At 34.0% G+C, this 22,984-nt stretch overlaps 1 protein-coding gene across 2 annotated transcripts in view; it reads left to right on the top strand.

Moving 5' to 3' along the window:
* SYT1 (synaptotagmin 1) overlaps positions 1 to 22,984 on the top strand; it is a 572,761-nt gene that overhangs the window by 90,698 nt on the left and 459,079 nt on the right. For both annotated transcript variants that reach the window (XM_066368502.1, XM_066368501.1), the window contains exon 2: positions 15,828 to 15,935. The gene's annotated coding sequence lies outside the window, so the exon portion shown is untranslated. The remainder of the gene's footprint in view (positions 1 to 15,827; positions 15,936 to 22,984) is intronic.

The following is a 22,984-nucleotide window of genomic DNA, read 5'->3' as shown; positions in this document are numbered from 1 at the left end:
GAGCAAGGTTTTCGAAATTTTTCATAAAAAAAAAATTAGAAGAAAGGACAGTGGAGCATGGAGAGGAAGAGTAAGAAGAAGGAATGTGTGAGGGACTGGAAAGGGTGAAGACAGCCAATCAGATTTCACATTAGCTTCAGCCCAGAAGGTTTTGTGCTCTTAGCCAACTATGATCTTTAGTCAAATTTCAAAAACAATCCTTAATGATATTTCAATAGCCACTAATATTTCAGACAGTTATATTTTAGAGTCAGTGATATGCAGGAGAATTATTAGGATGTGTATGGCAAACAAAGGCACTTAACAGAATTTTTCAGCTATGTAGATATGTAGACAGAGAGAGATTTCCTCTAGCTATTTCATTTGCGGCCTTAGAGAAATAATGCATTAATCTGCAATTAGATCATGTCATCTTTCAGGATGTTTAGCTAAGGTGAAATGTGTAATTAGACATTTTAAATTGCATGTCACCTCCACCCACAGGGTTGACACATGTTGTTTTCTCTTTGCTACAGTTCTGAGTAAGGATTCACTCCATATATCTAGAAGTCACCTTGACCATGAAATAAGGCTATTGCAAATTACAGCTTCAGAATTAAATGAAATACGATCTTACATTATTTGTGTGCTCCAGTGTGATTAATTTGATAAATCAATTTTCCTTTTATTTAACATAAATTTTATATTTAAAGATACCATAATAATTAAAAATTTAAAATAATTAGCAGATAATGAATGCTATTGTACCCTATCCACCCTTCATTATGGTAGAAATATACATGGAAATAGATAACACACAGATAGAAAGAATATTAGTAAATATAAGTAAATATTTTAATATTAAACCCAATTTAATTTAACTACTACATGTAATAATTACCCTAGAGCAATTTTTTTCAATGATGGTATGCTTGCTAATTATTATAAATAACTTTAAAAATGTATTTTTTGTTTAGGATTTTGCTAAATATTAGCATGTGTGGGAAACATAAAATATGTATTTCACCCATATGTGTATAGTAATAAATGCTAAATGTTAAAGATTTACTTGCTAAAGTTCACTTAAACTCATGCAATATTCTGTACTCTTTTATTGCATTGTTAATCAGGAATTTAAATTCTATTTTGGACATGGTATCTTGAGTACTATCTGAAAAGAAAGTGATGATGGAATTTCTATTTTAGCATTAACAACAGTTTTCAAGGGAGCTAATTAAAATCTTTATCTGAACCTTGAAGATGGGAAAACTGTGAATGCATGTGCTGAGTTCATATGTCTTTTGAAATTTTTCTTTTCAATTTTATAATTTCACATTTCTGGTTTTTTATTCATTCTCCTATGAAAGCAGTATTTTTTGATAGCTTTAAATGTTGCTTCAACTTAAAGTGGTAGTTAAACATTTTTTAAGATATTTTGAAATAGCTTAAAAGAGGAAAACATTATTTTTGAGGTTTAACAATAATTTAAGCATTCCATTTAGTCTTGTTCAGCTGCTATACAATATGTTATTTTAAGGTGATGTCTGGTTATCAGCAGAATCAGAATTCAAAAGATGAGGAAATTCTTGCTTGAGTAATTCCCAAACACACTTATTCAGGCTTTGTCAATATATCTCAAGTGAGGAAATAATGGTTGGACCACAGGGAGTAATAAAGGTTTGTTATGTAGGTGTTCAGTTGGTCTCATTGGTAGCCTTAGTGTCCTTGAACTACACCTTTATAATGACCTGGAAGAAAATAATCTTTCTATGCCCTTTACCTAAAAATTTTATGGGAACATACATTTATTTTTTGATAAGATATTATGATATTATATATATGTATATAAAGATAAGGAGTGTGTGTGTGAGAGAGAGAGATACTCAAATGTAGTGTCTGTTTGCTTTCTGGTCATCTTCAAATGCATTTTCTTGTGTTTCAGAATTTCCAGGTCAAACTCATATATTTTTTTTTATGGAAATGAATAAATTTTTCATTGTAGAATGCATAGTATAAGGTCAAGGTGTGTGGTTAAGGATAGAAACTCCAATAATATTAGAAATAACAACAAAATAAGGTTGCTTTTCTCTATATTGAACTTAGGTCTTATTTTCCTTAATGAAAACATGGTATATAGTGAGTTGGAAAGGAATACCTAATGGAGTACTGTACAAACATTGCTAGAATGACAAGTTTTGTGTTTATGTGTGTTTAATAAATATACAAGTAAAGTAATATCCTGAGAAATCTCTAGAACAATTTAACATAACAGATTAATACAAAGTCCATAAATAAGATAGAGACAAACCATTTGAGTTTGAATCCTGACTCTTCTACTTGTTTTATCTATGATGAGCAATTTATTTAACCTCCTGTGTCTTAGTGTTCCTGTCAGTAAAATCGGGATAATAACAGCATCTACATCATTAAATTGTTTTGAGAATTAAGTGAGTTAATATCCTGATTCCTCCCTTTGTTAGAAAGGAATCTTCAGGAGGGTTTTTTTGTGTGTGTATGTTTTTAAAGGATGTATCCTAAATACCTGGAACAATGGTGGCCGTCATTTTAAACTTAAAATTTCTATCCAAATTGAGTAAAGTGTTTCTTGTACTTAACTAATGACAAAAACATTTATGTATGGGCTCTGTCTTTTAGTAGCATTTTAGTTCAATATTGCTCTGTTACTTACTGAGATCTGACCTTCTAGTTAGTTGAAAAATTAACTAGTAAAATATAACTACAGATTATCATCCTAATTAAATTTTGCCTATTATGGTGAATTTCCTTTTTCTTTCATAAAGAAAACATCAATTTTGAAACTAGAGATGGAACATTATCTTAGCATCACAGTTTACTGGTTTAAAAAGTTTGAGATTTGTTTGGTTTTTTAATGGCAATTTAAAAGATTTCATTGTTTGGGACAATGAAGTCCATTATAATACAAAGCTAATCATTCCTTGAATAATGTTTTGATAAATACTAATGTCAGTTTATGTAAGCTGGATAGTTAGCTTTATTCAACATTGACTCCATAACATTCAAAGTCCTTACTCTCCTGCTAACAGTACATCCATTTTGTACTTTGTTTCTGATATATTTCCTTAATCAAAGTCTGTCTTCATTCTCTTGTCATCTGCTTGTAGACCAGCAGGAGGTAACTCTCTTCATAGCTGTGCCTTCATAGCTAACACAGTGCCTGGCGCATGGTATGCTATAAATAAATGGTAGATGGATGGACATTATAATGAATGAAAAATGTTAGTACGTTTTAATTCTACTATACTGTGCTTAATTTTAAGAAGTAATAAAATTAATATTCAGACTCTTTCACTAAAGGAACAGTGGTGGGAAACCTAGGAGCTGAGGTATGATTGAAGAATTAAAAGGTGATCCAGGACCGTCATCCCTTAGGCATGGTGTGGTCTGTGGAAACAGACAGCTATTGTGGAGAATTATGCACCAGTGCCATTTACTTACACATGGTAAATATGATTTCAAATTTATCACCAATCAGGTTTTTACCTTGAGAAAATCACTGATTACTGACAACTTAGTAGTTAAATTAGAAAATAAAAAGAGTAAGTAAAGAACATAGCTAGAATAAAATTAGAAAAATAAGTAACATGAAATAAGTAAAAAGTGAGGAAAAACACATTTTGCAGTAAGCTATGTATGAGATAACCATACATTTCAAGATATATGGAATTTCTACTTAAGATTGTACCATATTTCATTGATAAACAAGTCTTCTGTTGATGACTTTGGTATTCAGATATAAAAATCCTAGAATTATGGAGTTATTCTGAAATCCATTCTGGATATCATATTTTATACTTCCTAAGTGTGTCACTTCTCGTGTCTGCATGATCTGCCTCTATTCTCAGGATATTTGATGGTTTCCTACTAGCAGGCATTCATTTGCTAGAACACATTTAGCCTATTTTTAAAAATATGCCTGAAAACCTTCAAAGCCCTAAAACCTTTCTGAACTAAAAAGAGAATTATCAAATAGAAGTCCCAAACCAGTGATTTTTCAATGCAAGTGTCCATTAGAGTGAACATGGATTCTATCTTTGGGCCACTATATCAGAAGACTAGAAAGATAATGGCAGGAAAGACTTGCAACTAAAGGTTGCCTATGCTCAATTCACCAGCTATCTACTAATTGAGGGAAAGCAATGGATTAATATCTACTTATTTATCTATCAATTGTTAACTTGATGGAGAATATATGCATATACCTTGATTATTGGGATGAATACCTAATTAAGTATTTTCTATTTAAAGGAAAATGTTTCCTAAGCATTTTTGAGCAAACTCTTCTACTCTCTCACTCTACCACTTGATGAAGCACTTACTATATTTAAGTATTGAGCTTTACTCTTATTTCACTAAATACAAAAACACTATTGGGTTAACTTTATTGATTGTATTTTGCAACTACAAGGACTCACATGGATTAAGTAGGTGGGTAAAATAAGAATTGGATTCTGTGTCTTTCTACATGAAAAGTCTGCATTCTATGTTTTTCTTTGAGAGTCAAAAACGAGTCATAAGAGACTACACTCTTTCTTGGACTAAAATGAGCATGAAAGGTCACATGTACATTTGGAAAAAATAATAAAACACCAAAAATCTTAATCTTGTAAGGTATTTTAAAATAATACTCCCTAAATAAATAAATAAATATAAATAAAAACCCTGAAAAAATGTGGAGAAGCAGTGACATTGTAGCATATAATTTGGTTAAGAAATCATTTAAGATTCTGAGTTAATTTATCCAACTTGCATTTTTATTTACATTCCAGCATTCAGATAAATTTTTAACATCATTAGAAACAACTTAGAAATTTTATTTCCCTCAATTCCCCCTCTATATCCTCTAAATTCTAAATCCTTATATAGCATCATCATTTGAGATCATACTGTCTTCTAAATCTGTTCAAATTATAATTTTTAAGAAAAATTAAGGCCATATTAAGTGTACTTTTCATCTTTCCTTGTGAAGAAAATTGTAGTTAGAGATTAAGGTTTATCTCTCTTCTCCAAGTACCCTTTGATAAATGGATTATTATTATCCTTTAATAAATGGATTATGTTTTCAAGGCCCAGGAATTTCCAAACCATAACAAAAATACTACATACAAGAGCTGTCACTTAAAAGCCAAGAAATCAATGGACAATTTAAATTTCTTTTTCAAATTTATTTTACAAACCCAAACACAGAAGTTTGTTGATCACTTCTTTGCCATGTTTTTTTTCTCCTTATTTATTCCAATGTTATAATTCTTGCCTACTCTCTACCAGGCAAGTTTAGGTATATATCAAAGATCTTTTAGAAGAGTATATATTATTCTTTCTAGTGATTGACTTTTATTACTTGAAGCTATCATTTAAATAAAGGAAAGTGCACTATGCTTTTATCTCATTTTGTATCAACTGTGCAAATGTTAAAAACATTCAAGATCTATTTAATATCAATTTAGAAGTATATTTGCAAAGCTTAAAAGTCTATTCTATATAATAGATGTGAAACTAGTTTGTATGTAAACACTTATTCTTATAAATGTCAATTTTAAATTTTATTCTTTATTTTTCAGCAAATATTTAATTCATTTATTTAGTTACCATTTTAATAAAAAGATAGGAAGCTATATATATTAACTAGTATAAGTTTTATTTTGTGGACCTTAGGCAGTGTTCCAAAGAATTGAATCAGTTGGAAAAAAGGTTTCTTATTTAATACATACATTATAAATTTATTTAAAATAAAATCATATGTAACTTTTTTTCTTAGTGAGAGGAGGGGAGATAGGGAGACAGACTCCCCCATGTACCCAAACGGGATCCACCTGGCAACTCCATCTTGGGCCAATGCTCAAATCAACTGAGCTATTTTTAGCACTTGAGGCTGACCTCCGACCAATGAACTATCCTCAGTACCCAGGGCTTATGCTTGAATCAGTCCATTCATTGGCTGTGAGAGGGAAAGAGGGAGAGAAGGGGGAGAGAGAAAAGGTAGAAGCAAGTGGTCACATCTCTTGTGTGCCCTAACCAGGAATTGAGCCTGAAATGCCCATATGCTGGGCCTACACTCTATCCACTGAGCCAACCAGCTAGGGATCATATGTAACTTCAAATGCAATATTTAAGATGTTTGCTTAGAGTTATTGAAAATATAATCTTATTTGAGTAAATATAGTAAAAAATAACTTCCATAAAACATTCATTTTATTTTTTTGTTGTACTTCAAATGGCCTTAAATCCTTCTGCACCTAGCTACTACAAACACATTTATGAATTGATGCTGCTGCCTTCAAATGAAAATGAGGGTGTATTCCACTAGAGAGACTTTTCTATATGAACCCTAAGGAGTTGTAATAATTCTGATGGATAATCTTACAAGAAGCACCTAAAAAGAAACAATCAATCGAACATATACTTTTTTTTCAAACATATAGGTTTAATTCTTATTATGAAACAGTAGATATCAGGGCTTAAGAAATTGTGTACTCATCACAAAATGCTGCTGAGTTCTACCCTGTTTCAAATGAAGAAAAACATGGTGGCTGTGCCAGCTACATCAGCTAGGGAGGAACCAAGTGGAAGAGTGAGATAACAGTAGGAAAAGCTTCATGTCCTTTGGAACAGTCAGTGTATTTGAATATTATGCCATGATCGGGGAGGGTACTGAAGTCATTTTTGTTTCTGAGGGATGCAGTTCTAAAAAGTTTGAATGATGAGATTCGAAAGTCAAGAAACAAAGAATACTGATGATTTTGAAAAACTCAAGTCCAGGTTTGGAAGAACTGCATTCTAGAGTGATTTAAAAAACAGTCACATGATTTCAAAGTAATTTAATTTAAATGATTATAACTCTTGTGTATACTTTATTTTACACTCTAATAGTCAATGTGTCAGTAAAGAAACCCAAAATAGCAACTTTACTACTTGCAATGATTTGTGAGTAGTTTTGCTTATTATAAAGAAAAATGGGTAAAAGAGGAAATCTTAATAATTTGTGTTTTACCCCAATTCAAATCTATTACTTTCAGTTGCTTTCTAATCTTTAGCTTTTCCAGATTTTCTTGTTTAAGTAATGCCATAAATTTTAGGAATTAAAAAATATTTTCTGTTATAATTTAAATATATACAGAACCTGGAGGTACAGTGATCTGCAAAGTCAATGCTCATTTTTTAAAATTAAATTTATTGGAGTGACGTTGGTTCACAAGACCATAAATTTTTCAAGTGTACAACTCAACAAAACATCTGCACACTGCATCATGTGCCCATCACCTCAAGCAAACTCTCTTTTGTCCCCTTACCCCCCCCTTTGCTGACCTTCACCTTTCCAACCCCCTTTTCCCTCTGGCTATCACCACACTTGTCTGTGTCTGTGTGTTATATAGATATATAGTTTGGTGACCTTCACCTACCCAACCCCCTTTTCCCTCTGGCAATCAACACACTTGTCTGTGTCTTTGTGCTATATAGATATATGTTTTGGGGTTTTTTGATTAATCCCTTTACTTTCTTTCATCCAGCTCTCCAAACAAACCCATCCCATCTTCTTGAGTGAATAATGTACTTAATAGTTTGGAAAATAGAAACACCTTCTTAATCAATTTTTCTCACCTAGTTCTTCATTAAAAATAAAAAAGCAAGTTCCTATAGCAGTGAATTAAGTAATTTGATGAGGTAGGTGTAATAGACACATGCTCCCTGCCTCTGGAACATCACAGTCTATTAGATAAAAACAGCAAGCAGTGCAGAACAGCAGAGTTAGTGTCCCATTCATAGAGGGAACAGGATGCTCTGGGGTACAAAGGAGCGTCCCTCACTCAGATCAGTGGAGTCAAGGATGGCTCTGGGAGGTGAGGGTTGCAATGAAGAGCACTTTTAAAGAATTTCAATTGAGAAAAAGCAGGCTAGCTAAAATTTTAAAAGAAGGATCTGCCATAGTTTTCCCTTTAGAATTTAAAATATTAGTTTATAATTGAACTAGGGAACACAAAATAAGAAAAAGCTCAGAGAAGCAAGCCACATTTCATTTAAGGTTTATGAGTTTAATATACCAGAGGACATTTGTAAGTAGATAACCATCAGGAGAAAATTTGGGTCTAGATTATTATAAAGAGGTAGAATTAGGAGTAATCTGCATTGCAATAATATTGACACTAGTAGAGTACATAGAAAAATATATGGATAGAAAGCTGAGCATAAAACCTTGGGGGTTTAAATGCAGTTATGATAAAGGAAGAATAAGCAGAAAAAGATACTAAAATAAAATGCAGAACTACAATATCCATAAAGTGTAGGTATTGACACACAACCAAAGTTTCAAGACAATGAAGTGGTACTTAATAATCACACTGACATACAGAAATTGAAAATTGAGTTTTAGGTGTTGAATTTGACAGTTCTGAGGTTTATGATGACTAGTAAAATGAAAGGGAAAGCTAGATTAGTCAAGATTTAATAGATATATGAAAGTAAATGCATAAAAGTTTACAATGAACGTTTCGTACTAAAAATGAGGAAGGTCAGTATAGGTTAAAAGGGTAAGTGATGTGGAATGAATATTTTGGTTTAGGATGGAGAAATTTAAACCTTTCTGTAAACTGGAAGAAAACAGAAATAAAGAAGGAAAAGAGTAAGGATTCTTAATTAAGGTCCATAGTGGTCAGCTATTGGTTGCTAGTGTTGCTTTTATTTGTTAGCTAGTCATTAATATACCAGTAACAATGGTCAATATAAAAATAGATCATGTGAAAATAATGGTCAATAGCTTATGTGCATGATGGCTATGGCTACTTTTAGTAAATCTCTGGACTAGATTTCATTCATGACTAAATTTATCTCACAGAAAAATCTAAACCTCTTTTCAATAATTTAAAATCAAACCTGAAAATAAATTTAGAAAAGAAAAAAAAGAAATATATTCATTTGTCCTAACAGAGGGATAGAGAATCTGAAAAACAATTAGTTGAACAATAATAGGCTGATTAAATTCACAGTGTAGTCTATGCTGAGATTTTTAGAAATAAAAAGAAAAAATGAAAGTAGATGCATTGTTTTGTGGATTAAATCAGACAAGAGAGCCAAGCTTTTCAAACTCACTTTTTCTGATCAATTCACAAAGAAAAATTATATAAAATTCACAAAGAAAAATTATATTGATGTAAAATTCTAATGGCTCTCATCTCACATGGACTAGTTATGGTCAAGGATTTCTTTCTCCTTGACATGTTTGCTTTAAAGAAATCGGAACAAATCTTAGTGTAGTAATAAAGCAGAACTTGATTTCCTGAGTATTTTATAGTTTAATGTTATATTCTTAGAGAGAAGCAAATGCGATGGCGATTTGACTTGTACCATGCACTATAGCAAAGAACTTGAAAGTCCATGATAAAAATATCACTTTTCACATACTGGATTGAGAATCAAAAGATAAGAATGTAAGAATTTGATCAAGTAAATTTCTGTTTTTGAACATTTTATCAGGGAGGGAAATTATTGATTCATTTTGAGAATCTGGTAAAGATACACAAATACATAAATGCATATAATTCTACATAATGTTTCATGGGTAGGCAGACTTGAAGCTACAGCCCCTGCCAATAGATAATGAAACCAAGAACTAGATACTTCCTAAAGGGCTTTTGCATTCTATGCTTCTAATACACTTTGTAAACATTTTGTCCTAAAAGACTCTTTTAGCTGAGAAAAATTTTGAATGTAGTGAGTAAAAGCCTAGCTCTGCTCCTTTTCCCCCCACTTCTTGCTTTTGCCAATTGCAAACAAGATTCATCTTATGCAATATCCTGTGGGTATCTTGGCCCAAGGAATATTCTAATGTAATTATCTTTAAATATTCATGTCTTGGGTAATTTACTGTTATATCATCTGATTTACTTATACAGAAGGTCAAAAACCTGAGGTAATTTATCATAAACTAATCATTTATATTTTCTTTACCAAGGTTCACTGAATATTTTAACCTACACTGATTCCTATAAAGTTAATTTTCCATATTTGAAGATTACTCAAATTAGCCCTTTAAATTTTACACCATAAAAAATAAAGATACATAAGGAAAAATACATAAGGCATAATAAGCAAATAATCTTTGGCAGTTTTTCTTGGAAAAGCATAGCTTAAGCACATCCTCTAGATTATTTAAGCTTTTTGGTATATTAAAACAATTTTTATATAACTCAATCAAATTTGTAGTCATATGTTCAATGAAAGAAAACAATTGGTAAATTAGAAACATCTCACTCTGAAGAAACAGTACATTAAAATTTCTAACTTAGATATTAGTATCACAAAATTTTAAGAAGATGCATTTGGTTTTAGTATATTTCTATAAGTTCCTTATCAAATAAAGGGTATCAGAGAGTTCTGTATCTGTATCAAACTCTAAATTGAGCCTGACCAGACGGTGGCGCAGTGGATAGAGCGTCGGACTGGGATGTGGAAGACCCAGGTTCGAGACCCTGAGGTCACCAGCTTGAGCGCGGGCTCATCTGCTTTCGAGCAAAAGCTCACCAGCTTGGACCCAAGGTCGCTGGCTCGAGCAAGGGGTAAGTCGGTCTGCTGAAAGCCCGCGGTCAAGGCACATATGAGAAAGCAATCAATGAACAACTAAGGTGTCGCAATGCGCAATGAATAAAAAAAAAAACTAATAATTGATGCTTCTCATCTCTCTGTTCCTGTCTGTCTGTCCCTATCTATCCCTCACTCTGACTCTCTCTCTGTCTCTGTAAAAAATAAAAAACAAAACAAAACAAAAAAACCTCTAAATTGATAATAGCAACAGAAACTATAGTTTATGAAAAATATCAAATATTTACTAAAAATGATTAGATCTTATTCTATAATGATTGAACCCAAAGTCTAAGAAAAGTAAGCTAATTAAGACAAAATGTATTTTGTTTTCATCTTTTATTTTTTTATACTTTGCTTTGCCACATTGGTTTATGTATGCCTTTTCCATTAGGAGCAACTCTAAATACTGTTTTGGGGGGGGGGTTGCTTTTGTTTATTTGTTTTTGTTTGTTCATTTGTTTGTTTGTTTGTGAGAGAGAGAGAGAGAAAGACGAATAGGGACAGACAGGAAAGGAGAGAGATGAGAATCATCAGTTCTTCATTGTGGCACCTTAGTTGTTCATTGATTGCTTTCTCATATGTGACTTGACTGGGGAGCTACAGCAGACTGAGTGACCCCTTGCTAAAGCAAGTGACCTTTGGCTTAAGCTAGCAACATTTGGGCTCAAGCCAGAGTCCATGGGCTCATATCTATCACCCCACGCTCAAGAGAGTGACCCCTTGCTCAAGCTTGTGAGCCTGTGCTCAAGCCAGTGACCTCAGGGTTTTAAACCTAGGTCCTCAGCATCCCAGGCCAATGCTCTATCCATTTCACCATTGCCTAGTCAGATAGTAAATACCTTTTTTTTTAATGACAAATCAGCAGGAACACATTTTATCAGTCTAATTAGCCGTATTTTACCATGTCAAGTTGACCTCTTATGAGAATAACTTAGGAGGGAGAATCACATTAAATGATTGCTGGCATCAAGAGACCGTTTTCTTAATTATCCATTCATTTATACATTCAAATGTATTTGTTGAGCTGCTACTATTCTGTGCCAAATGATGTTCTACGCCCTCGTTATGCATCAGTCAACCAAAATGAAAAACTTTAGCTGTTACAGATTTTTGAAGAAGTGGTAGAGGAGAAAAGAGGAAACAAGCATAAATGAGGAACGATGATAAGTCCTATGAAGAAAAGTACAGTGCTACTTATAAGTTATAAGCTGACTAAACATCCAGGAGCCAAAACATTAATTTTGCAATCATTTGTAACTCTTACTCCTGAGAATAGATAAAAGAGTTATATTTGGGGGAAGTGGAATCATGGTAAATATCTCACCCACCCCCAACCCAAATCTATTATTGAAAGAGTAACTAAAGGGACTGGACCGTGCAGTGGCTTCTCCTGGCTCCCTCACCTAGGACCCTCAGCAGAGGCTGAGCCAGGCCTGTCTCCTGCCTTGACATTCTCTGTGTTTCTCCGTGCTCACTGGATTATAACTGCATTGACCACTTTTGTTGTTGTTTCTCAAACCTATAAAGCTTCTTTCTGTCTCTGGACTTCAAACACATATTGTTCCACCTGGAATCTACCTCTTTACCCAGTGATGGGATTCAAATATTTAACAACCATTTTTCTGCCCTAATGACCATTTTAAATATGAAAAACCAAAAGGTAGTTTATTATTTTATGCATTTTATTTATTTATTTATGACAGAGATAGAGCGAGGGACAAATAGGGACAGACAGACAGGAAGGGAGAGAAATGAGAAGCATCAATTCTTCGTTGTGGCATCTTAGTTGTTCATTGATCGCTTTCTCATATGTGCCTTGACTGGGGTACTATAGCAGACCAATTGACCCCTTGCTCAAGCCAGCGAACTTGGGCTCAAGCTGGTGAGCCTTGCTCAAACCAGATGAGCCCATGCTCAAGCTGGTGACCTCAGAGTTTCGAACCTAGGTCCTCCACATCCCAGTCCAATGCTCTATCCACTGCGTCACTGCCTAGTCAAACTATTTCATGCATTTAGTACTTAAATAATAACAATAGGCCCTGGCCGGTTGGCTCAGTGGTAGAGCGTTGGCCTGGCGTGCGGGGGGCCTGGGTTCGATTCCCGGCCAGGGCACATAGGAGAAGCGCCCATTTGCTTCTCCACCCCCCCCTTCCTCTCTGTCTCTCTCTTCCCCTCCGCAGCCAAGGCTCCATTGGAGCAAAGATGGCCCGGGCGCTGGGGATGGCTCCTTGGCCTCTGCCCCAGGCGCTAGAGTGGCTCTGGTTGCGGCAGAGCGACGCCCAGGAGGGGTAGAGCATCGGCCCCCTGGTGGGCAGAGCTTCGCCGCTGGTGGGCGTGCCGGGTGGATCCCGGTCGGGCACATGCGGGAGTCTGTCTGACTGTCTCTCCCCGTTTCCAGCTTCAGAAAAATACAAAACAAACAAACAAACAAACAAAAAAACAATAAAAGAGGTACACAAAACTAGATTATAAGAGTTTTAAAATATTAATGAAAAAATATTAAATAATACCTGACAAAAAACAATAAAACTGTTATTTAAGATATTTCCCTATTGCTTCTTGATTGGTGTCCTCACTTGCAATTTGTTTTCACCTATGGACGGAATGACGACTACTATGAATGCTTAGAATAAAGAGTAAGGAATATAAATTTGTGATTTCCACATTGGGCGACTGTCCAGGTGCCCACCTTAGAGAGAACCCTGATTACAAGTGCCATTTTAACAACTGGTTCACCAAACTTAACAAAAAACTAGGTATCAGTTCTGCCGAACCAGTGCAAACCAGCTAAATCCCACCACTGTCTTCACCTGCCCCCAACCCATCTCGAAACCCAGATAATTATAAATGTGATTTCTACATTCTGGATGAGGGTCCCAGCTTTCAATTTACTAACCTCTTTATCTGTCCTTTTTGGAACTTATTACAATTTAAATTGTATAATCACATGTACTCTTTGTGTGTGTGTTTAGCATCCATCTATAGCTTTCACTAGCCCGCAGGTTCCGTGGGATACAGTGAGGGGGTGCCGAGGTAGCTGATGCTTTCTTTCACCTATGAACTTTCAGTGTCTTGCACCCCACCTGACACACAGGCATTTAAAAAATTGATTCTGAGAAAAAAGATTGAATTTCCATTAAAAAATATCTTCAATGTACAAAACATGGTTTTATGCAACTCATGGCAAAGTGGGTTCTGGTGGGAACTAGTAATAGCCTGTCAACCATATGACTGAGCAAATGAGTCTCATTGAATCTTGTGTTTTCAAACCTGTCCTCACACTGTTCCTGCCCCAGACTCTGCTGGAAGTCTAGTGCTTGTTTGTAGGCTCATAGTCCCAATGACAGATGGTTTTTAATCTTTGCTATTTGGCTTCCAGAATGGTAGTATATTTCTAACTCCTGTATTCCTTCCAACATGTAGAAAATGACTCTGGTTGGCTGCGCTTTCTGAGTAATCAAATACTTTTTAGTACTTGTAGCCATGGGAAAAAGTTTAAAATGCTTTCTGGCGGGAAAATCTACTTTATGCTTGGAAACATTGTTGGAAAGAATTAAATTGTGAAAAGCTACTGTTGTGTAAATCATTAAATAATTTCAGGACTTTATCGTTTAATCACCCCATGCACAATACTCTGAAGGACACACACAGTTATGCACATAAGCACAGTGTCAGTGATGTTTCCTACTTCTTTTGAGATGAGAAATTAGAATTCTCCTTGAGGACAGAAAGAATAGAATCCTCTCCTTCAGTGCTTATCCATTTGTAGTAATCTATTTTATTTCTATAGCTGTCTCCACAACTCTTTTTTTCAGAGATAAGAAACTACCTTTCCCCTTTTTTATCCCCAAGATTTGGCCAAAACATGGAAATAAAAGTTCATATAAGCACTCAATTAAAGTTCATTGATTGACTCACTGATAATAAATAAGTACTTGTAATGGAAAAGGCCTGAGCTGAAACCAGCCCTCCTTGGTTTATCAGCCAGGCAAAGTATAGCTCAGAAGCCACTTGGGGAACAATGTTCCCTTATGCAGCACCTACTTCTTAAAAGCAACAACTAAGGTTTTCCCAAATCCTCAGATTTCCCTACATGGATTGGTGCCATGATGATTCGGGTCCATTAGTGGGCAAATAGGACTCCTTCATAACTGCAAAGAGACTCTAAAATCCTATTCAGAATAGAATGAAGGCTGCAAGGGATTGTGTGTGCATTTATTCTGTAGTAGGCAAACCTGAATCCTCAAATAACAGGGTGTTGCTATGTTAGCTTCCTCCGGAGAATTGAAACTGAAACTGGTAAGAGAGCAGAATGGACTGATTAGTCTAAGAGCCACTGGAAGATGCAGAGCCTCCATTCTTAATTGGAAATACAAGATTCAGCTGATAACATAAATCTCCTGACTTGTGTTACTACATTTGTGAAAGAATTATGCCCTTGTATTGTAAAGTTTTGGGATTTTATATTCTAAAAACATTTCTTAAAAGCCTCAAATAGGACAAAGTAGTTTGCTCTAAATCAAAGCGTAGATAAATGCAATAAGGAGCACATTAAAGAATACAGAATAAAAAGGAAGCAGGAAAGAAAAGAATGGGAAAGAAAGGGGAGAGGGAGAGAGGAGGAAAGGACAAAAACAACAAGAAAGGAAGGAACTGTGACAACATGTGACAGAGCGTCTCTGCAATTCCAGTGCTTTTGTATGGTCTGTATTTCAAAGCCCTTCCTAAGTAAATAGTAATACCTTTTCTTTTTATTAGCACTGTGGCAGCTGCTGTTGCTTACAAAGAGATTCACAAATCAAAATAGACTCGGTTAGCTTTTCAATAATTCTAAAAGGTGGAGAACATTGCCTGAGAAGGATAGCACTTCAGCATCCTAACAAGTAGTCTTGTTAGCAAAACAAAGTGTGAATTGCTTAGAGATAATTCCCCTGATGGGTCATTCCACTGGGCTCCTTGTGTGGCAGCACATGCTATTTCTCCATTGAACAGACTGTGTCAGATGAAATGTGAAAAACTTGCTCTTTAAAAACATTTATTCATCTAGATTTTTCTGTGTGTCAGCATGATTCGCAGGTATTGATTCTTAGCCTGGAGCACCTAGCACAATCAGGAATTAAGGAAGCTAGAGCAGGACGTGAATAATGAATGGGCTGATAAGCAGGGTTCTCTATGCCCAGTGAGTAGTTGCCGACTAGCATTGTGATTGATTATTTCTTTTATTCTCTTTCAAGGAAAAACAGGAAAACAAGAATTAGCAAGAACTTGAGTGACAAACGCCTGGATTCAGATAAGAAAGACTGATCACATCATTCCTGGAAATTGCACTGCAACTGATTAAGGTACTTGGAAAAAGCAGAAACTTTAATAGGTTTTGTTGATAACCACCCCCACCCCATATTTTGTGGTTTGTGGAGGGGGGAAGCATTTGTATAGAAGGTTAGAGGTTTGTATCTCTTACTTTAAAGTGCTTTTATGATATTAAAATAAACATCTTTTGCAATTATTCCTAGTATTAATGGCTTTGAAGTGCTAGTTTAGTGGATGGGGTACTGGTCATTTATATAACAGTTTTGCTCTCTCCGACTTTCATTTTATACTTCTTCACATTCAAAGTTGTCATGGTTCATTATCTGTAGACGATCTTGAGCTGCCTTGCATTCTAAAAGAATATGCCAGGACATCTGCCTCTGTGCTTGTGTGCCCTGTTGTACAGATGATATTTGGGTATAGCAGTGGGAATGGAGGCGGAATTTGTCTCAGACTGATGTTACTTTCTTCCATATTATGTCTGACTCTCATATATGCCAAATGGACAATGAAATACATATATCACACTGTGAATATTACATATGTTATCGTACATAATTGAAGTTGTAAAGTGTCTGCTTGAATGTCTTAACTAATGAATTCCATCAAATTCAATTATCATTCTTAGACTCTTCATTAACCAATCAAATTGCTTCTTTGGTCTAAGTCCTTTCTAGCATACTTTCACTAGACACAAATACTGTTCTATCAAGTAAGTTGGAGGTGATTAAATGATCTTACTGATCATTATTTGAAGTCAAGTGTTATCGAAGTTTTGCATTTCTAAAGAATTGTCTTTCATAGTATTCTCAATGTATCCAGGAGAAATAATGTTACAGTATGAGCTGTATCTTAAAAACTTTATTTCACAGTTTGCATCTTAGTTGTTTGTTTGTTTGTTTTTTCCTGAGGAAGTTGGCTACGTTGGTCTCCGACATTAAAGTTACTTAGAAATAAAGCAACTATACATCTACACCTACAAATTTACCAACTTATTAATCAATCTGTCCAGTAGGCTTGTGTTATATTTTATTTTCCTCATCATTTGGTAATGAACTATTTTAATACTAGAATTTTCTCCTATTTCTCATGCACAATGGTACTACAGAGTAGGATCACAGTTGTTACTGTTGAAACACGTGCTTTCTTTTTTTCATAATTTCTTTGTGTGGATTATTAAAACAAACAAAGTGGTCTAAAAATGCACATAGTCAAAATCAAAAGTACAATAGTTTCCCAGGAAATAATTATCACAGCGCTAATGGCTGTTTCAGTCATTTTATAATGAAGGGCATGTGCTGATGTTCTGACTGTCTAGTAAGAGAATGACAGAGAATGTGGAACCCATAAAATTAATTCTTGCTTTCTACAAGGTAGACTTCACTGAGACAAGGGCTTTTTAAAAGGTCAAAATTTTTAGGTTTTTAAGTTATACTTACTTTATGAAATAATTATGTCCTGAAATGATTGGAATAATTTAAATTGTTTTTAAAACCATAAAAATTCTTTATAAACTAAAAACCTTTGATTTTCAGCTAATTCTAAAAGTCATATTTATATACAGTTAGGTACTAACTTAAATTGGGTTGTGTTTCAAAATTTTATTTTATAAGTATTTAGAACTAAAAACATATTTTCATACACAAACAATGCTATAAGTGGTGTTTGATGCTCAGATTCAGTTTTTCAAAATCCACAATATTATCATCAAATCATGATGTATAAAAATAGATCTTTGAAGTGAAAAATGGAAGAAAACACTACTACATGATTCTAAAAATTAGACAAATTTAAAATCCTGTTTATTTTGAATATCAGTGCTAAAAGAAAGCAGATTTGATTATAAGTAACTTAGAAATTTAAAGAGAGAGTAGGACTTTTCTCTAAAACACAGAGAAAGTGGTTATAACATAAGCAATATTCTCCTGATCAGAGGACAGGGAAATGGAAGGGAGAAATTCTGGGTCAAGCTATGGTATAAGTGACAAAATGGTTTCAAGTAGCAATAGCCATGCAGTAATAAGCTAGCTCTTAAATAGAGGGGATGCTCATTAATACTTATGTTTCTAATTCAGGGGAGAACGGGTATATTCAATTATTATAAAATTAATGGATACATATAGTAATTACATATCTATTGAGAAATCGTGTGAATGGAGAAAGTACTGAAACAGAGACAATGAACATGAATGCTAATTCAGTGAGCTGATATCAGGGAATGGTGTGAAGACAGAACTGATGGGTCTCATAGTCTTCTACCAATGGCTTTTCCTCCGAGTTACTCAACTCACTACTCAAGACTTTATTCAACTTTATTTTCTAAAGAATTCTACTCACTGTATTTTAAAATGATTAGCATCAAGTATTTTAGTATTCCAAATTTACCAAATTGCTGCGTATATCCATATAGTTATATTCCTTTAATTTACCATATAAATATATTTATTGAATACTTATTGTGTATTAGATACTATGTTAAATTTGTTACTTTTGCCATGGACATTAGACTACAATGAACAGTATTTGAATTTTAGTATTTTATGTTTTACAATTTCTCTCTATTTTCTGTTCATTAAATTTGAATGTTTTGTGAGAACAGGCAGCATCTGTGCCTGGGGATGGAAGAACAGGAGTATAAATAACTCAGGTAGTAAGCCCAAATACAAACACATCTGTCTTATTCCTTCTCTAGTCTTTGGATTTCAAAAGGTCTAACATCTCAAAGTAGAGACCCACATACTCCTGTTTAACCTAAAGAGCAACTGTTACAGTGCAAAAGCAAATAGAACTATTTCCTCAAGACTAAAATTCTCCAAAGAAAAATTAAGTTTAAAATAAAGGCCAGTAAATATATCATCTCCTAATTCAATATAAGCCACAATAGTAGGCTAATCTGCAGTATAAGAAAAAATAGTTTGAAACTCATTCTGGAAAAAAGGCCCATAATGCTTTATCAAATCTAATATCCAGTAAAATAGAATATCTAAAAGAAAAGTTCCCAAAATCTCTATTACTCTTTAGGTTAAAGCACAGCACAAGTAATTTTATAATTTCCTAAAGTAAAGTCCCTTTTTATCCTGAAAATTCCACTAGGGAAACTTTTTTTTTTCATTGAAGATAATAGTTAGAAGGATTTTTAAATATAAAATACCTCTTTTCTATTCTATTCTCAAGACACAAGAGCAAGGGATAAAATGAGGTGTTGACAACATTCAAACGGGAGTCTTAGAACAGGAATGGTCAATGCTATGTTGAGTTATCTCAAAATAAATTTTTCAGTTCTCAAAAAACTACTATAAAAACCTGGGCTTAGTGATACCACAATGGTATCACCACCTAACTTTGTGTGAATTTCCTAAATCATTGTGCTCTGCCATCCATTTGAAGTGATACTTTAAAATTCCCTGACCAATGCTATATCATCAGTTATCTTTCCATATAAACTGTGTTAGAAGTTCTGTAGAGTTAGGTTTTCAGTCACTATCTTTTGTTTCCTCTCCTCTGTTGACATGACAACCCTTGTTCATTGAGGAGCCTGATTTCACACATTTATGTATTCAACAGTGATTGAGTTAAGTGCCATCTATGCCAGTTACTCTTCCAAGCCCTCTGTGTAGGCCGTTGTTCACATGAAGATTTTATTTTAGTAGAGAGGCCAACTACTGACCAGGAACAATTACATAAATATTTAGACCCCCTAAAAATTTGGTCATCTAATAACTCTACTCACATTTTTCTCTGCCCTTTTCCTCCAAGTTTTGCTTAGTGATCTTCCTCTTTATTTTCATCTCATTGATTATTACGGTTGTCAACCATGCACTAAAGTCAGTCTGGTCCACTTTAAATTTTTAAAGGGTTTTTATTTTCTTAAATAGAAAGAACGAGATATGCATAAATTTATATATTAGATAAAACTGAATTGCCTGAGATATCTAACCCATCTACCTAGGCCCCTGGTCGGCAAACTGTGGCTCACGAGCCACATGCAGCTCTTTGGCCCCTTGAGTGTGGCTCTTCCACAAAATACCATGTGTGGGTGCTACCTTGATAAGGAATGTACCTACCTATATAGTTTAAGTTTAAAAAATTTGGCTCTCAAAAGAAATTTCAATCATTGTACTGTTGATATTTGACTCTGTTGACTAATGAGTTTGCCGACCACTGACCTAGGCCAAAGAAATAGAGTCTGGTTGGGGAGAGCCACACTGTGACCATTGCAGAATCAAATACCTACAGCCCATGCTTCAAATGACATCTTTTCTGAGCCTTAGATTTTTCTTAATTACATTTTCCAGTGACTGAGTGTCTTTTTCTGGGACACATCAAAATAAATCTTCTCTGTTGCTTTGCCCATCTGGCAAAGTAACTTTGGTATGAATTAAGTTGGACTTGCCACTCCTAAATTCATTAAGGTTTGTATGTATCTAGTCAACATAAAAAGAACAATCATTGTGGTAATAAATAGGGGGGAAATTATTTAATTGAAGTTACTGTCTATGAAGCACAAAATAGATTAAATATACGTAGCAACTAAAAGTTTATCTAGTGTTACTTTAAAGTTGATTTAGTGATAATTTATATTTTATTTGAATGTACTTTTTGTCAATTGTTAGGCATTTAAAAGAGTCTTCATTTGCTAGACATTTATGCCTTAAGTTCTGTGTAGTTAAACATATGTTAAACATATACCCAGGAGAATAAAGTTCACACAAACATGAAAACTTGATATAATCCTATAGAGAAACAGAGCAAAGTAGGAAATGGATAAAATAGATGAAAGGATGTTTTCAAAAACCCAGTAAGAATGGGAGGCAACAAAGGGATATGTTGAAGGACAGAAAATTGTTTCTGGGGCTACAGTAATAAAGTGGACAGCTGTTCTTTCATAATATTGTAAAATTCATATTAAACTACTTGAAATATAGTCTAACTTCACTATCTGCATTTATTGTAGATTACTCACTGATTAATTTAATCAACAAATTAAGCTAATTTGTTTCATATTAACAGATCTGGTAGATTGAGATGAGGCACTCACCCACCTCCTATTTATGTGTGTGTGTGTGTTTGTGTCTGTATGTGTGTACATGTACATTTGTGTGTATGTACACATGTATCTTAACAGTAATATTATTATTAATATTTGTAAATATATAGATCAGCAAAAAATAAAAACTAAAAATCCTCAAGGGTCAGAAAGGAAGAATTCAAAGGCAGAGGAGAAAGACTCGGAGCTGATGTCATGACTAAAAAGGGAGAGGCCTTATCTAGTCTCTCGTGGCTAAATAACTAGGATCCAATCAGGTTAGAAATCTGGAATTGAAGACTTCACATAAATTCAGGACCCTGGAAAAGCTGTTTCCTCCTTGATGAAGCAGCAAGAAAATTGTACCCACTGATCCAGGGAAGTGACAAGAGCTTGTCTTACTAGGAACCTAGATGAAATGGGAAAAAAAATAGCTCTACTCTAACAAATCAAAATGCTAGACCTTTGCATGTACCAGCCCGAGGCTTAAATTTATGTTATCCACAGTACATGAATCCCCCATAATATAATGTATGTAAAACATAATATAATTTATGTCTAAAACTAAGACATGTTTTGGTCAAGGCATGCAGGACACTTAGGGAAAAAAAGAGTTCTTAATTAAATAATGACAAACTCCCACATGAGAATTAGCCAACATAATAAAAAATAAGCAAGCACCAAAAGTAGGAGAATTAAAATCCTAAAAATTTGAGAGAGCTTAACAATATGGAAAAAGCATAAACTAACCACCTTAAATTATTTTTAAAAAAAGATATAAAAACCATAGGATGCTATGAAAACAAATTATCAGATTTGTAAAAGAACCAAATAATTTCAGGAAAAAAAATATGTAGTATACAAATTTAAATCTCAATGAAAACTTTTAGGAGGAAAGGAGATATGTCCTTAGAGAATATTAATGGAGTGTGAATTGTATCTGTAGAAATTCTCTAGAATGAGCATAGAGTGTTGAGATGGAAAATTTAAGAGACATAAAGAATAAAATGAGAAATGACATCAAATGTCTACCAAGAATTCCAGGTGGATGGAATTAAAAGATGATAGCTGAAGATTTTTCATATTTGAAGAAAAATATGAGTACTATATAGAATTATTCCCAGACAAATAAAACATACTGAGATACATAGACATTTTAACAAAGCCACAGACTCCAAAAACAAGGCAAAGATATTTAAAATCAGAGAGAACAGACAACATATAAAGGAACAGGAAAAAAAAATATTTTGTCATCTAAAATTGACAAAGTGACAAGTGAAAGAAAATAATTTCAGGTGTTGAAGGAAAACAACTAACAATGAGAATACAATAAATGCATTTTTTTAAAAAAGAAAATGACTAAAGTTCACTGCTCATAACTAATTTTGAGTAACAAAATATATATTCTCTGCACTTTAGTGAAACCTGGTTATAAATGTTTCTCAGGCTTAAAAACTTGGGTCATTCTAGGATTCACCAAACTAAATTATCATTAGAATAGTATTGTTAAAAACCAAATTTATTGCTGACATATTTTTTTATATATTAAATATTTAAAATATAAAGGCATCAGGGAGATACCCTTTTGACAGCTAGTAAAGTGGCCTGGAATAACCCTGTATATCCTGATCACTTAACTTCTTCACTCCTCTAAGTTTTGTAAGCTGTAACATTGTCAGTCTTAACAGCAGCTTCAATATGCAATCTTATGTTCTCCTAATATCATTCTTCTAGTTCTTGAACTGTCAGAAAATACAGTCTATTGCATTTCAGAATGCACATCCAGATGTTTAGATGTGTAAAACATGTAAATGCCTATCTTGCTCAAATATTCTGAAATAGTGTGAAAAATATATAAATCATTTGGTGGCTAAGCCTTCATACCATCTCTGTGCCATGCCCACTTAGTAAATAGAAAATAGCTAAAGACACAGGAAAAGGTTTTAGGGGTAATTGAAGTAAGCTCTTGCTAGAGAGCTTATGATCATTAACAACTCCGTACTGGAAAGTGATTCTTTGAAGAGCAGAAGGGCACCTGAGAAGGCTCAGATAGAG

Source organism: Saccopteryx leptura, chromosome 2, assembly GCF_036850995.1.
Source record: "Saccopteryx leptura isolate mSacLep1 chromosome 2, mSacLep1_pri_phased_curated, whole genome shotgun sequence".
In the NCBI taxonomy this organism is placed as follows: Eukaryota; Metazoa; Chordata; class Mammalia; order Chiroptera; family Emballonuridae; genus Saccopteryx; species Saccopteryx leptura.
The sequence above is the reverse complement of the archived record's forward strand: the minus strand, read 5'-3'. Positions and strand labels throughout refer to the sequence as shown.